General features: G+C 39.4%; 1 pseudogene; it reads right to left on the reverse strand.

Annotated features, from left to right (window-relative positions):
- Positions 1 to 5,463: 5,463 nt before the first annotated feature.
- Positions 5,464 to 6,023, reverse strand: LOC149381300 (profilin-3 pseudogene; annotated as a pseudogene).
- Positions 6,024 to 13,775: the final 7,752 nt, after the last annotated feature.

A 13,775-nucleotide genomic window follows, 5' to 3' on the forward strand; every position in this document is an offset into this window, starting at 1 on the left:
GATAGATGTGTGAAGAACTAAAAAAAAAAAAACTACATTTGGACATTTGGGGAGTGGTTAGGGAAGACACGAGGGAAAAAAATTGGGATTTGTGGGGACCGTATGGACTATCGGGACTAGGTAATTTAGCTGAGTTTTGGGAGTCGTTAAGCGAACTAGTTGGGTGGTCGGGAAAAATGTGGGCCATTATTTGGGGGGGGGGGGGGGGGGGGGGGGGGGGGGGAGGGGTGGTTCGAATCGGCTTTGTAAGTTTGAGAAGGCGTGCAAAACTTGCCAATTTTGGGCTCGGATCATGCTTCGATCATCCTAGATTGCTACATGGTGGAAGAAAAGAGAAGGATTTCTTTTCGGTTCTATGATGCATGGGCGGATGAAGAGCTATGTCGGGAGAAGGTGGAGGAAGTGTGGAAGACGAATCATAAAGGTTTCAAGGGGTGGATCTTGAACGAGAAGACTAAGATGGTGGGTTAGGAGATTCATGTGCGGCAAGCTAGAAGGTGGAAGGGGACATGAAAATTCGGATCAAAGAATGCGAGGAAAGGCTTGTTGAGTTACAAAATACAAGAACCTCGCATGAAAGTGTAGAAGAAGAAGCGGCCATTCAATTTAAAATTGTGGAACTCAATCGCGCCGTCGAAGTGGTTTGGAGACAAAAGTCACGTGAGACTTGGTTGAAGAAAGGGGATCGGAATACTCGCTTCTTCTGGCCACCTTGGTTTAGAGTAGGCGCAATCACATTGGGGAACTCAAGGGGGAGGGAGACGTGATGTTAGTTCAAGGAAGGATATTGGAGAGTTCTTGAACACCAAGTAAGCAGAATTATTCACCTTTTCGAATCCGCGTTTCCCATCGGACTGTGTGGGCCATGAATGGATCAAAATCATTTTAAAAAATTATTGATTAAGTCAAACGTAGGTCATGTAATCATTAATTTTGGTACAATTGGTCAAAATATACCACTCTGTCATCTCTCTCGACTTTTCGTCCAACTAGGTCAGATTCATCTTTCCATAGGGCACGCACTTCTCTGACTGAAAAACAGAGAGCTCGCGGGCTCGAACAACTTCATTCGAGGCATCATCAAAATACCTTGCCTCAAATGCCAAAACTTCTTCCACAACTTAAGCCTCAGCGATAGAGCCTTCTGGTTTAACTCTATTTCTCACAAAATGCTTTAACATTCTCAAGTATCTCTCGAATGGGTACATCCATCTCATATGCACCGGACCACTTTCAAGAGCTTCTTCAGGTAAATGCATCGTCACATGAACCATGATCATGAAAAATACAGGGGGAAATATGATTTCAAACTTACACAAGATCTTAACAATCGCATCTTGTGCTTTCTTGAGATCTTCCACTCGTAAGGTTCTGGAACACATGAGCTTACAAAAGTTACCCAGCTTTGCGATGATTTCCTAAATTTTCTCCGGGACATAAGGACCGATACCCACAGCCAACAACCTTTGCAAGATCATGGATCTTCAACCCCATCACTTTCCCATCAGCAATGACATTTTTCTTCAAATTTCCAGCAAGTCCGTTTGAAAACTTTACGGACTTGAGAAACTCAATAAACTCATTCCTCTGCGTCGGTCTCAGAATGTATGAAGTTTGCGGTTTAAACCACATATTCTCACGATTTTCAAGTCTTCCAACTCCCGTCTCGCTTTCTCGGTGTCTTATCCTTCCTGTCAATACTGAGCAATGTCCCTAGTAAGTTTTCAAACATATTCTTCTCTATGTGCATCACATCCAAGTTGTGCTTCAACGTCAACTCTGACCAGTAAGCCAACTCGTAAAAGATGCTTTTCTTGCTCCAATTCAGTTCGCTATCACCTCGCTTTCGCTTTGGACCCCGAGAGTGCTTGCATAGTGTCGTATCAGGAATATTGTTCAGTTGACCACTGCACTTTCACATCCGGTGAGAATCTGGAAATTACCGACGATGGTCATAATACACGACTCTATTTCTAATAGGCAACGCTGGCGTGTCTTTGACCCATGTGAGACACGCAAGATACCCTTGTCCACTTCATCCTGATAAACTTATCCGTTCTGGAAAGTCATTGATCTTCCAAAAGAGTGCGGTCCGCAATCAAAATACTTCATTGTTATCGACCCCATCTCGCAATCAGACGCTTGTTGTCCACAACTCTTTCAGTTCTTCAACGAGTAGCTGCAAAACACATCAATGTCTTTTTCAGGTGACTTCGGGCCCGGAATTAGAAGTGTCAACATCAAATACTCGGACTTCATGCAAAGCCATTATGACAAATTGTACACGGTCAACACCACCGACCACATGCTATACGCTAAACTCATTTCCTCGAAAGGGTTGTAACCATCGGCTGAAAGTCCAAGTCGAACGTTCATCGACTCCGCATCAAAGTCTGGATACGTCTTGTCCAAGTTCTTCCACATCTTCCCATAGGCATGATGCGTAAAACGCCTTCCTCAATCACTCGTTCCTTCTCATGCCACTGCGTTTCGAGAGATGTGTGTAGAGATGCGTACAACCAATTGAGCCGATATTTTACCGAGAAGTACCGTAAAACTTTGCGAGGTACTTTATTCTCAACTACCCATCTACTTTCGTCGTAGACAGGGCAGACGTAAGCGGTTTTCAATCCTTTCTAGAATAAGATGCAATAGTTCGCCGCACACATCGATCATCTCGTATCCCATGCCGAACCGCTTTAACTTTGCCTTCGCCTCGTAGTGCTTCTCTGGAATTCTGTTTCCAGTAGGATGCGACTTCCTCAAAAGTTATAGCAGTTCATTGAGCAACTTATTCGTCCAATGGTTCACGAACTTTATGTGTATCAATGAAACTAAGAACGACAAAGACGAAAACTCCTTGCAACCAGGGTACAACTCTGGTTTCAACTCAGCGAAGAGATCCTCAATCTGCTCTTCTTTGCACACTTCATTTGGGGTCGGGTCGACGAAATCATCATAATTGTCGTGATTCATGATATCATAAATGACGTCTTGTAATCCGCCAATGTCTCGCTCATTCTCAACTGCTACTTCTTCTTCAGAAACGATGACATGTCGTGGCTCGCCGTTATGTACCACTAAGTGTAATACGGAGTAAATCCCTTGGATAAAAGATGCACCCAAACAAATTCTATCTGTTGGGTAATTGTGTTGTTGCATCTACGACAAGGACACTTGATTTCACCATCACTATTCAGGTGGAAACGCGCCGCGCAGATGAACTCATTAACACTAGACTGATATTGAAGATTCATTCGGTCATTCTAAATAATCAAATCTCTACCTGAGTTTGACATAACGCCGAATGTTGGGAGATCAAATATTAGAAAGAGCTTTTATGAAAAAAGAACTTTGGAAGATGCATGTGAGAACGAGATCGAGACTGGACATTACTTTTGAAGTTTGATGTCGGAAAATTGCAATGATTGAGAAAAATAGATATTTTAAAGTACTTCGTTAGAAATTTTGCCGAAATTTTGGTAGAGTTTCCCCTAAAATATCTACAACTTAAAAATGCATATTCATTATAAAAACATATATACCTGGCAAAACTATCCTATTGAACAACTAAATTCTAAACCGAGCCCCAGTGGCTCGGTTACATCAATATAACAATTCAAATCAATAAATTTAAAGAAGTTAATTTTGCAATTATAGTTACAATATTAACTTAATTAATTCTAAATTACGTAATTTTGAGAAAACAAGGAGCCAAAAAATTTGGGAGCATGGAAGCGACATGTCGCTTCTAATTGGCGGAAAAAAATATTAGAAGCGACTAAGTCGCTTCTAATTTCATAATTTATACTTTTTCAATACAAATTGCTTGGATTTCCGTTGACTATAATGGAAGCAATTAGTCGCTTCTAATTAGAAGCGACTAGTCGCTTAAAAACTATCCGTTGCTTCTAAAAGTAATTTTTGTAGTAGTGTAGATAAGATAGCAGTTTATAATAATATAATGTGTTTTTCTACTCATTTGCTTTTATTTTTTTTTTATCTTATTCTATTGCTCTATTGAATTTTTCAATTTCAAATTCTTTAGTTGCATGAAAAGTCGATTCTATTTTATTGGATTCTTAATTTTCATGTTAATCAACATAAGCAAAATAGGTATATAAATAAAACTTCCGTTTATACACTTATTTTGTTTATTCGGACACACCAATTAGTTATGTCATCATATTAACAGTCTTTACTCGTGTCCCAGCGCGTCTTAAAGCTAGATTTTCCTCAATTATCCGTCTCTTGCCTTCATCTTTACTCAAGTTAACGTATGTCATTTCAAGAGTTTGTTGAAGTTCTTGTGGATCAATGTCACTATCATTCACCGTATCATTTATCATAGAAATTAATCTTCATATGAGATATTTGGATTCGAGGGCAAATGAAATAGAATTAGGTACGGTACAGAAACGTTTCACAAATTTCTTGCTCAACCGCCCTATTTGTGTTTTCTTTAGCTTCACATCTTGACAATATATACTTGTCGTTCAAATAGAATTTGGAGTAAACCTCAACAATTTCTTGACTTTTCAAATATACAACTCAAACACGTTTTACATACAACTCAAATACGTTTTACATATTGACATTCTGAAAACTTCATTTTTTTCTCCGCATAGCTACACGTGACTCTACCACCTTTTTTCTAAATATAAAAAAAATACAAAGAGTTTTGGTTATAAGGTATTTCACCATCAATTAAATAGGAAGACCTTTACACAATACTTGTACCAAAGTTAATTATAGATTATTTTTTTATAAATTTAATAAATATGCATTCTCTTTTTGCGCTGAGTCCTAGTAAATGTATAGTTCGTGACCACCATGTTATAAATTTTTTACAACTGAGAGCTTTTCAACGAGATGATTAATTTGGCATTAGTGAAAATCTATGTATATGTTATATTTAAATTAAGAATAAATCTCATTTTTACCATCTGGACTCGTACATCGGTTACATTTCGCCCCCTGGACTCGAAAATGTTGCAAAACTTAACTCACAACTCAAACACGTGTTACAAGACCTCATTTTCATCAGTATTTGGACGTTAAGTTTCACGTTTTGATGACGTCGCAAGATTTAAAAGGGTATAATAGTATTTTCTATTATTCTAAGATTTAAATATTGTTATTAGATATATTAATTATTAAATAAATAAATATTTCTATTACTCTCTCTCTCTCTCTCTCTCTCTCTCTCTCTTCTTCTTCTTTTCTTCTCTGCAGACCCAATTGATTGAATTTGAAGTATTATTACCTAATACAACTTTATATGATTTATTTTGCAAAACACCTCATACCAATAGCAACACGCAAAGAAAGAAACATTTGATTTACTAATTCCAAATAACAAACAATGATAATAAACTCTCTTTCTGTCTTCAGTCTACGAATAAAAACAAATACCCAGATGAAATTCAAACAAATACCCAAATTAGAAAAAAAAAAAATGGTTTACATATTCTGATCAATGAGGTAATCTCCCAATTTCTCGACGACCACGTTGCACTGTCCTGGCGTGACAGGCTCGTCGTATATCCCGATCAGCAGCGACATCCCGGTCTTCTTCACCGTGATCCCACCGGAACCCTAAGACACGATTCGATTTATAATTTAGGTCAGACGAAAAAATAAATCGGAGACAATGAAGCCATAATCAATTAGAGATGAACCTTTTTCTCGCGGATCACGGCTCCGCCCTCGCCCTAGATGACCATGTATTTGGTGCCGCCGAGGAAAAGTCCCGTCGGAGCCAGACTCCCCGGCTCCTCAAAATCCGCCATTATCGCCGCGATTTCCTCTACTTTGAACTGAGGCGCACACAAAATATGTGATTAATTGATGGATCCATAGATTCGAGATATTGTGATGATTGAAATCAGAACCTTAGGGAAGGATTGGCTCTGGGCCCAAACAGCGCCGTCATGGCCAACGATGGCGGCGGCGGTGAGGTGCTTGCCGGTTTCTTCGATGTCGCACATCAGGTGGTCGTCCACGTGAGCCTGCCACGACATGATTTCGGAAGGCTCGCTTCTTCATCGAGGTTGGAGTCGGATGCGCTTCTGTCAATTGGGTCTGCAGAGAAGAAAAGAAGAAGAAATGAGAGAGAGAGAGAGAGAAAGGAGAGAGAGAGAGAGAATAATAGAAATATTTATTTATTTAATAATTAATATATCTAATAACAATATTTAAATCTTAGAAAAATAGAAAATACTATTATACCCTTTTAAATCTTGCGACGTCATCAAAACGTGAAACTTAACGCCCAAATACTTACGGAAGTGGGGCCTTGTAACACGTGTTTGAATTGTGAGTTGAGTTTTGCAACATGTTCGAGTACAGGGGGCGAAATGTAACCGAGGTACGAGTCCAGAGGGTAAAAATAGGATTTATTCTTAAATTAATTGTAGTTAATAAAAAGATAATGCATTCGAATGTTTAAATAAAAAGAGCTAGTGCTTTTATTTAAGTTCTAAAAATATATCTACATTTTCTCTAGTAAAGACTCCCAAAAGAACTTTAACCCATTTATCCCATCAAATAAAATTTGTGAATAAGTGAATAAAATAAAATATTTACGAAATATGCGTATTTTTTATTTATGAATTACTTGGTTTAGTGGTAAACACTATCTCCAAACTGACAGTCGTGGATGTTATCCCCACCGGCACCAAATTCCTCTCAAAAAATCATTTACCAAAGGTATGATAGCCGAATTTTTTTTTGGACCTAAGACTTAAAGCGTCTAGGCGGTTTCCATTAGGGTGAAATCGGTTCGGTTCGGTTCGGTTTTGGACCAATTTGAAAACCGAAACCGAATTTTCGGTTTTGAAAATTTTGGACCGATGACCGAACCGAATTGGTCCAAAACCGAAAATCGGTTAACCGAAAATTCGGTTAACCGGTTTTGTAAAACCGATAACCGGTTTTATAACCGTTTTAAAACTGGTTAACCAGTTTTGAAACCGGTTAACCGAAAAAATCGGTTAACCGATTTCAAAACTGGTTAACCAGTTTTAAAGATGTTACAATTATCCAAATCGGTTATCCGGTTCAAATCGGTTAACCGATTAAAATCGGTTATCCGGTTTTAAAACTGGTTATCCGGTTTCAAAACTGGATAAAAAAAAAATCGGTTAAATAACCGATAACCGAATTTTTGGATTTTCAAAACCGATAACCGAACCGATTCTTAAATTCGGTTTCGGTTAACCGAACCGAATTTTCGGTTTGATGACGTGGCACCGAATTTCGGTTCCGGATCGGTTTAACCAATTTTCGGTCAATTTTTGTACACCCCTAGTTTCCATGAACGATATTTACATCATAGGTCGTGATGGTCGGTATTTTGAACCAATTTGGTCATTGAAGCCTTGGAACTCTTGCAGAGAAATGTGATGCAACAACTCATACGTACTCGCACCATCGTTTCCTTCTTTACCCCGACAATTTTTTAATTCTGCACTCCAGCCTTTGACAGTGTACCTCATGGGAAACTGTGCTACCATATGTACAGGGACTTTTTTCCTTTTTGGATTAGGACTCATCTATTTCCTTATCGTCTTCATATCTGTATGACCTGTCCCAGCCATCTTGGATGGTAGGATTCTTAACTCTTCATCGGCAACCTCCTTGTCGGGTTGTTGTTCAGAGGCGAAGGTAGGTGGAGACCATGGGACATATGCCCCCTTGAACTTTTAAAAATGATATATTTACCTCTATTTATAGTTATATTTTAGCCCAAACTTATATGATTTTTTTTCATGATTTCCCATAGGAAAAAATTTGTACACACTAGTGGATTTTTTTTATTTTTTTTTTATTTTTTTATCAAATAAACCCCGTTTCATTTTGAATTATGGATCTGCCACTGCCATTAACGATGGTTTTCATTATGTGTCACAGCAGATGGTTGCTTGTTTTTCATATTATTTGAGTTTTTTCTCCCGTTTTTCAAGTTGGACTAATGATCTATGCAAAATTTAGACGAGCCATCAATTTTTTTAATTCTTTGAGTTGGAGAAGTACAACTATGCTTGACAAATGTCTTCCTTTGAGACTCGTGCATCTCCATTGAAACTTGCCATTACTCTTATACATTGTTTCTAACGTCAATATATCAATGAAAAATATGTGACCACAGTTTTTACAATGATAAACTCACTTTTGTCGACTTGGATGTATCAATATAGTGAAGATTCTATACAGAGTTGTCTTTAAAATAGACGAATCTATATAGAAAATAAAAATGTTAAGGGTGTTGATGATAGGTGAAGATTATGATGAATAGTGTGTGTGTGTGTAAGAAATGTCTCGTTGTGGTCCTTTTTTAATTTATTTTATAGTCTTCATTATGGCGACAAGAGATGACCGTGAGAGTGCGTGGAGGCTTTTCCAGCGGCCAAAGTTTTTCATCTATATCTTTGGTCCTCGGACCATTGTCCCTTGCTATTCTCACGCAACGGGGTAATCCCGGGAATGAAGAAAGGGCCCCGTATGGAGTCTAAAAGATTATAAATCAAGGAGGTTTGGTGTGAGGAGTCGGAGTGAGAGGACATTATTAGAAAGAGTTGGGGAGCGAATCTTGCTACAACGGTGGAATGGTGCTCTCGCTCCCTGTCCGAGTAGGGGAGAGAAAAATTTCATGTTATGAAGGCGGACATTGCTAAACACCAAAGCGCCTTGGGTGGCTTCAACTCCTCGACTTTGGCCCACGACTCGGACGAGATCTGTCGGGAGGAGTGGAAACTAAATGTCCTCCTTGAGAATGATGATAAATATTGGCGACAACATAGCCAGGCTGCATGGTTTCGAAGCGGGGACCGGAACACTACATTTTTTCATCGGAAACCTAGTCAAAGGAGGAAGAAGAATCGCATTTCCGATCTTTTTTATTCCAATGACTTTTAGACCGAGGAACCTCGAGGCATCTAAGGTACTATCTTAAACTATTCTGTTGATATTTTCTCGATTTCTCACCCTTCTTCAAGTGATATCCACATGGTGACAAGTTGTTTGAGGCTAATGGTTACAAGGAGGATGAACACAGTGTTAGCCGAGGAGTTCTCGCGAGATGAGGTCCATTCGGCGGTGTTTGACATTGGGCCTCTTAAGGCCCCGAGGAGGGACGGCCTTCCGAGCCTTCCAAAAGTATTGACACATTGTGGGGAAAAAGGTGACGAAGGAATTCTTGGATATACTCAATGAGAATCAAGAGATTTGGAAGCACAACGACACCGTGATTACCTTGATTCCCAAGATCAAGGAAACAAAGAAGGTCAAAGATTTCAACCAATTGGTCTTTGCACTGTGGTGTACAAGATCATCTCGAAGTGTATTACTCACCGGCTACGAAAAGCGATTGGGACTTATATCTCAAAAAACAAAGTGCTTTCGTAGGGGGCCAACAAATTTTGGACGACGCGATTTTCGGGTTCGAAGAGGCTCATACTATGCGACAAGGTAGATTTGGTAACGACAAATGTGGGGATTTGTAGCCAGACATGTCCAAATTTTATGACCGGGTGGAATCAATTATGATGAGAAGTGGGTGTCCTTGATTATGAAGTGCGTCCGGTCTGTGAGGTTCACCTTCAACATCAACAAGACTCTATCCAATGATATTACTCCATACCAAGGACGTCACCCAGGTGACCCCTTATCCCTTTTCCTCTTCTTGTTTTGCTCCAGGGTCTTTCGGCAACCTTCCGTCGGGCAGAAATCCGAGGGGACATTTGAGGGATGAAGTTTGGGAACCTGGGGGTTTATGTGTCTTACTTGTTCTTCACGAACAATAGCCTTATTTTATTTATAGCCAATTGGAACGAGTGTCGAGCGGTGAAGACAAGTCTTGAGATCTATGCGAGGGCATCCAAGCAAGTAATTAATTTTGAGAAATCCAAGGCGTGATTTGGAAAGAGTATCAAGAAAAAGGTGGGGGAAGATCTTGCGGCTCGTCTCGGGGTCCGATTCTCCTAGGGGCATGAGAGGTACCTTGGGCTTCCTATGGCGGTGGGACAACGCAAGGAATAAGTCTTTCAATATATCAAGGATTGAATTTTGACAAAGATTAGAAATTGGAAAGGCAGATTCTTCTCCATGGAGAGGAAGTAAGTCATAATCACGGCAATTTCGAGTTATGTCATGTGTTGCTTTAAACTCTTGAAAAGCCTTATCGCCGATCTCCATCAACTTGCGGCTAATTTTTAGTGAGAGAGTAATGAGGAGAAACTCATGACCAATTGGGGGATGTGAGAGAAACTTTGTGCTTGCAAGTCGGAGGGCGGTTTGGGCTTCCAGAATTTGGAGTGGTTCAACAAGGCTCTTCTTGCCAAAATCGTATGGCGAGTCTTTTGTTTCCCAGACACTCTAGCCTCTACGGTTCTCAAAGAAAGGTACTTTCACGACTCGTGCCTTCTCACGACAAGATCGTCCTACAAGGTGTCTAGCTTTTGGAATGGCATACTATGGGGTCGGGGGTAATTAAAGAGGGGTCATGATGGCGGATCAATCCGGGCTCGTCGGTGGAGGTGTGAAAGGATAGGTGGATTCCTAGAGATAAATGTTTCATAGTGCGTGACAACTCTTGAATCCCCGACGGCATGAGAGTTTTGGGGCTCAAAAATGCCGAAGGGGATTGGAATGTGCCTCTTCTCCAACAAGTGCTATGTGCCGATGATGTAGCAAGTGTTTTGCAAGTACCCGGGTCTCTCACAACTATTCTTGAGAAGATTATTTGGCACTTTAGCAAGGATGAAGAATATTCGGTCCGAAGTGAGTATAGGGTGGCTGCTTGTGAGACTCGGTCGGTGGCGAGGACTTCTTCCCCTAGGGCCACAGAGGCGTGGCGGAAGAGTCTATGAATGCTTAAAATTCCGCCCAAGATCCGATCCTTCTTGTGGAAGGTGGGACGAAATTGGATCCCTACGTATGGGTACCTTGCGCGACGAGGAGTGCATATTGAACATTTTTGCCCCTGATGTCCTAAGGGGAAAGAATCTACATTCCATGCCATTTGGGAGTGTATAGAGAGTAGCCAACTGTGGAAGGCGCTTGAGTAGTGAAAGATGATCAAGACTAACTATAATGGGAAGACTCTTGATTTCTTTATTCATACCAAAGTCTATATCTCCATGTTGTCCATATTATCTTTAATTTCGATATTCCGCTGCATTGACAATTTTACTTCCACATGAGTTCGAGCTTTTTGCGGTGCTCATATGGAGTGTTTGGAACCGGCGCAACAACATGGTTCACAATACCCCGGTGAGAATGGAGGTCGAGCTAGTGAATGGGGCCGTTGGGTTCCTCTACGACTTTTGACATGCGTGCGGCCTTTCACGACGCCAACAGCCCTTACCCACCCCTCCTTCACGGTGCCCCCCCTCCCCGGCTCCATAGGTGACGGTCGTGAGCAAGATACGGCTATCCGAGCGATTAGAACAAGATGCGATGTTGGAGGAATCCTTCGAGACTCAAAGGGTATAGTTATCTTTGCCTTTTGTGTTCCTCTAGCTTGGTCCTTTAGTCCTTTGGTGGCAGAAGCTATGTCGGTGTTGTATGGACTCGAGAGGGTTCTAAACCTAGGAGTAAAAAAAGTGGTGATTCAATCGGATTGCGAGGTAGTGGTCAATCTTATCAAGACGAAGTCGATCCCAATGACTGATGTTGTTACATCTAAATAGATAATTTATAAAATAAAATTAGACAAAATAATATTATCAAAATATTAAATAACTAAAAATTGTTCATAATATCATGGAGATATACATATCGGACGATACCAAACAAATTTATAATAACCTTACCTAGAACAAAGGAAAAAGATGGAAGTGTTAAGGCTTGTTTGGTGAACATATGCTTGGAAACGATGAACATATGCTTTCTAAGATACAATGACATATAATAAGAACACCACACAACTAATCATAGCCATTTATTAGAGAGTTCATAACGTTTCATGGAGAAATCTAAGTAATAACTTGGAAAAAAGTTAATAAAATATTCAAATCTATTTAAGAAAAAAAGTTGCCCCGGAAGTGTCGAGGCTCGTTAGATTATCTCCTTAAAATTATATTGAAAAATATGGAGAACTAATTTTCAAATGGTAAGTTGGCCCAATTCGGGTCGGTTCCCACCGATAAGCAGTTCAGTTCAGCACTGGCTTCGAGTGAGATGCCTTATCGCCGAGAGCAGTTAGCACCTTGTCTGGGGGGCGAGTTTCTTGGCTGGTTTGTGCGCCTGTCCTAGCTTGTACTTTGGGTTATGCACCCGAGAGCTCGGCCCCAAGCAATTTCTTAATTGGGGCCAAGAGCAGGCCTCAACACTCTACTAGGTCCATTTTTCTCAGATGTGCCATTGGTTCGTCCGCAAATCTAGTTATCCATGCTAGCGCTGCTCAAGGCTAATTGTGACCCTTGATGGGGCTTGAAAGCTTCCATGTGGTGGCTTTCAAATTGCATTCGGCTCGGATCCATCTTTAATATTGGTTCTCTCATTTTCGGTCATTTGCGGGCAGATAGATGTCTTGACACCAATCGTGCTAATTATAAAAACAAAAAATTAGCCAAATAAGCCACCGAAAGTCTAAAAATTGATAGATAGTCAACTTTTTTGTAAATAGTCACCTTAACTTATTTACGACACTCAAAAAGATAAAAATACACAAAACAATTCCCGCTTATTTTGTGGGGGTTTTTTTTTTGTCATTTTGAGTGTCATAAATAAGTTGAGATGTCTATTAATGAAAAATTAACAAAAAATTTGTTATTATACAAAACGATATAAGTCAAATGACATGACCCTTATAAAAAACGAAATAAATGAAATGTCTTTGAAAGTGTAAAATAAACTGTTACATATATAAATGATTCTCGTTTAAAAAAAAAAAAAAAAAAAAAGATACAAAAGTTTTGGACATGGACCAATATCTATATGTATATAATATAGTAGGAGGGGAGTTGAGGCACGTGGGTAGCTGAGGCACGTGGGTAGGGATATATCGGCAACGTGGACTCATATTTCGATGCGTCGATTTGTGGAGTTTCAGCAATATCTACCAACACATGTTTTTTTCAATCGCATAGTATATTATGTATATATAGTACGCATATATTATATCTATGGGGAATCATCTATCATTGTACCAATAGAAAGAGGAAAAAGAAAGCATGAGGCATCAAGGAGTCAAAAGCAGCTTATCAGCTCCAAAAAGAAGAGCAACCAGAAGCAGGGGAGACAATTCTAGCAAAAAATAAATAAATAAATAAAAGTTGTTTTTATTTCTAGTTTTTGGTTTAGTGTTAACCACGTGAACAAAGCTAATTATGTTTTGCTTTGTGGATTTCAAGCCTCTACATTAAACAACGGGCTATTTTTGATGTGGTTATGGTACTACTACTACATAAACACTTGAGTATGTTTTGTTATGGTTTACTCAGTTTTGATACTTAGAGCCAGGGACAAGCCTAGAGAAGCTCACCACCGGAGGCTAATTTGAAAAAAAAAAGTTTTAAAGGAGTTAATTTGTAAATTTTCAAAGTAAAAAAATTGGTCAAAAGTGTAAAAAAAAAAATTGAGGGGAGACTCAGCCTACTATATCTCCGTCCTTGCTTAGAGCATGCTAACTATTTTGGTGTAATTTTCATATTGTAATACAACTTTTACACTAAATTTCAATTTTGTTCTAATTATTACACCAAAGAAAAGGTTATAAGAATATACTTTCAATTTAATTGATTAAGTGTAATTAAATATCTAATCAAAAT

This window comes from Urtica dioica, chromosome 11, assembly GCF_054948205.1.
Source record: "Urtica dioica subsp. dioica isolate 48M chromosome 11, U.dioica_male_clone48M_v1_H2, whole genome shotgun sequence".
Classification (NCBI taxonomy): domain Eukaryota; kingdom Viridiplantae; phylum Streptophyta; class Magnoliopsida; order Rosales; family Urticaceae; genus Urtica; species Urtica dioica.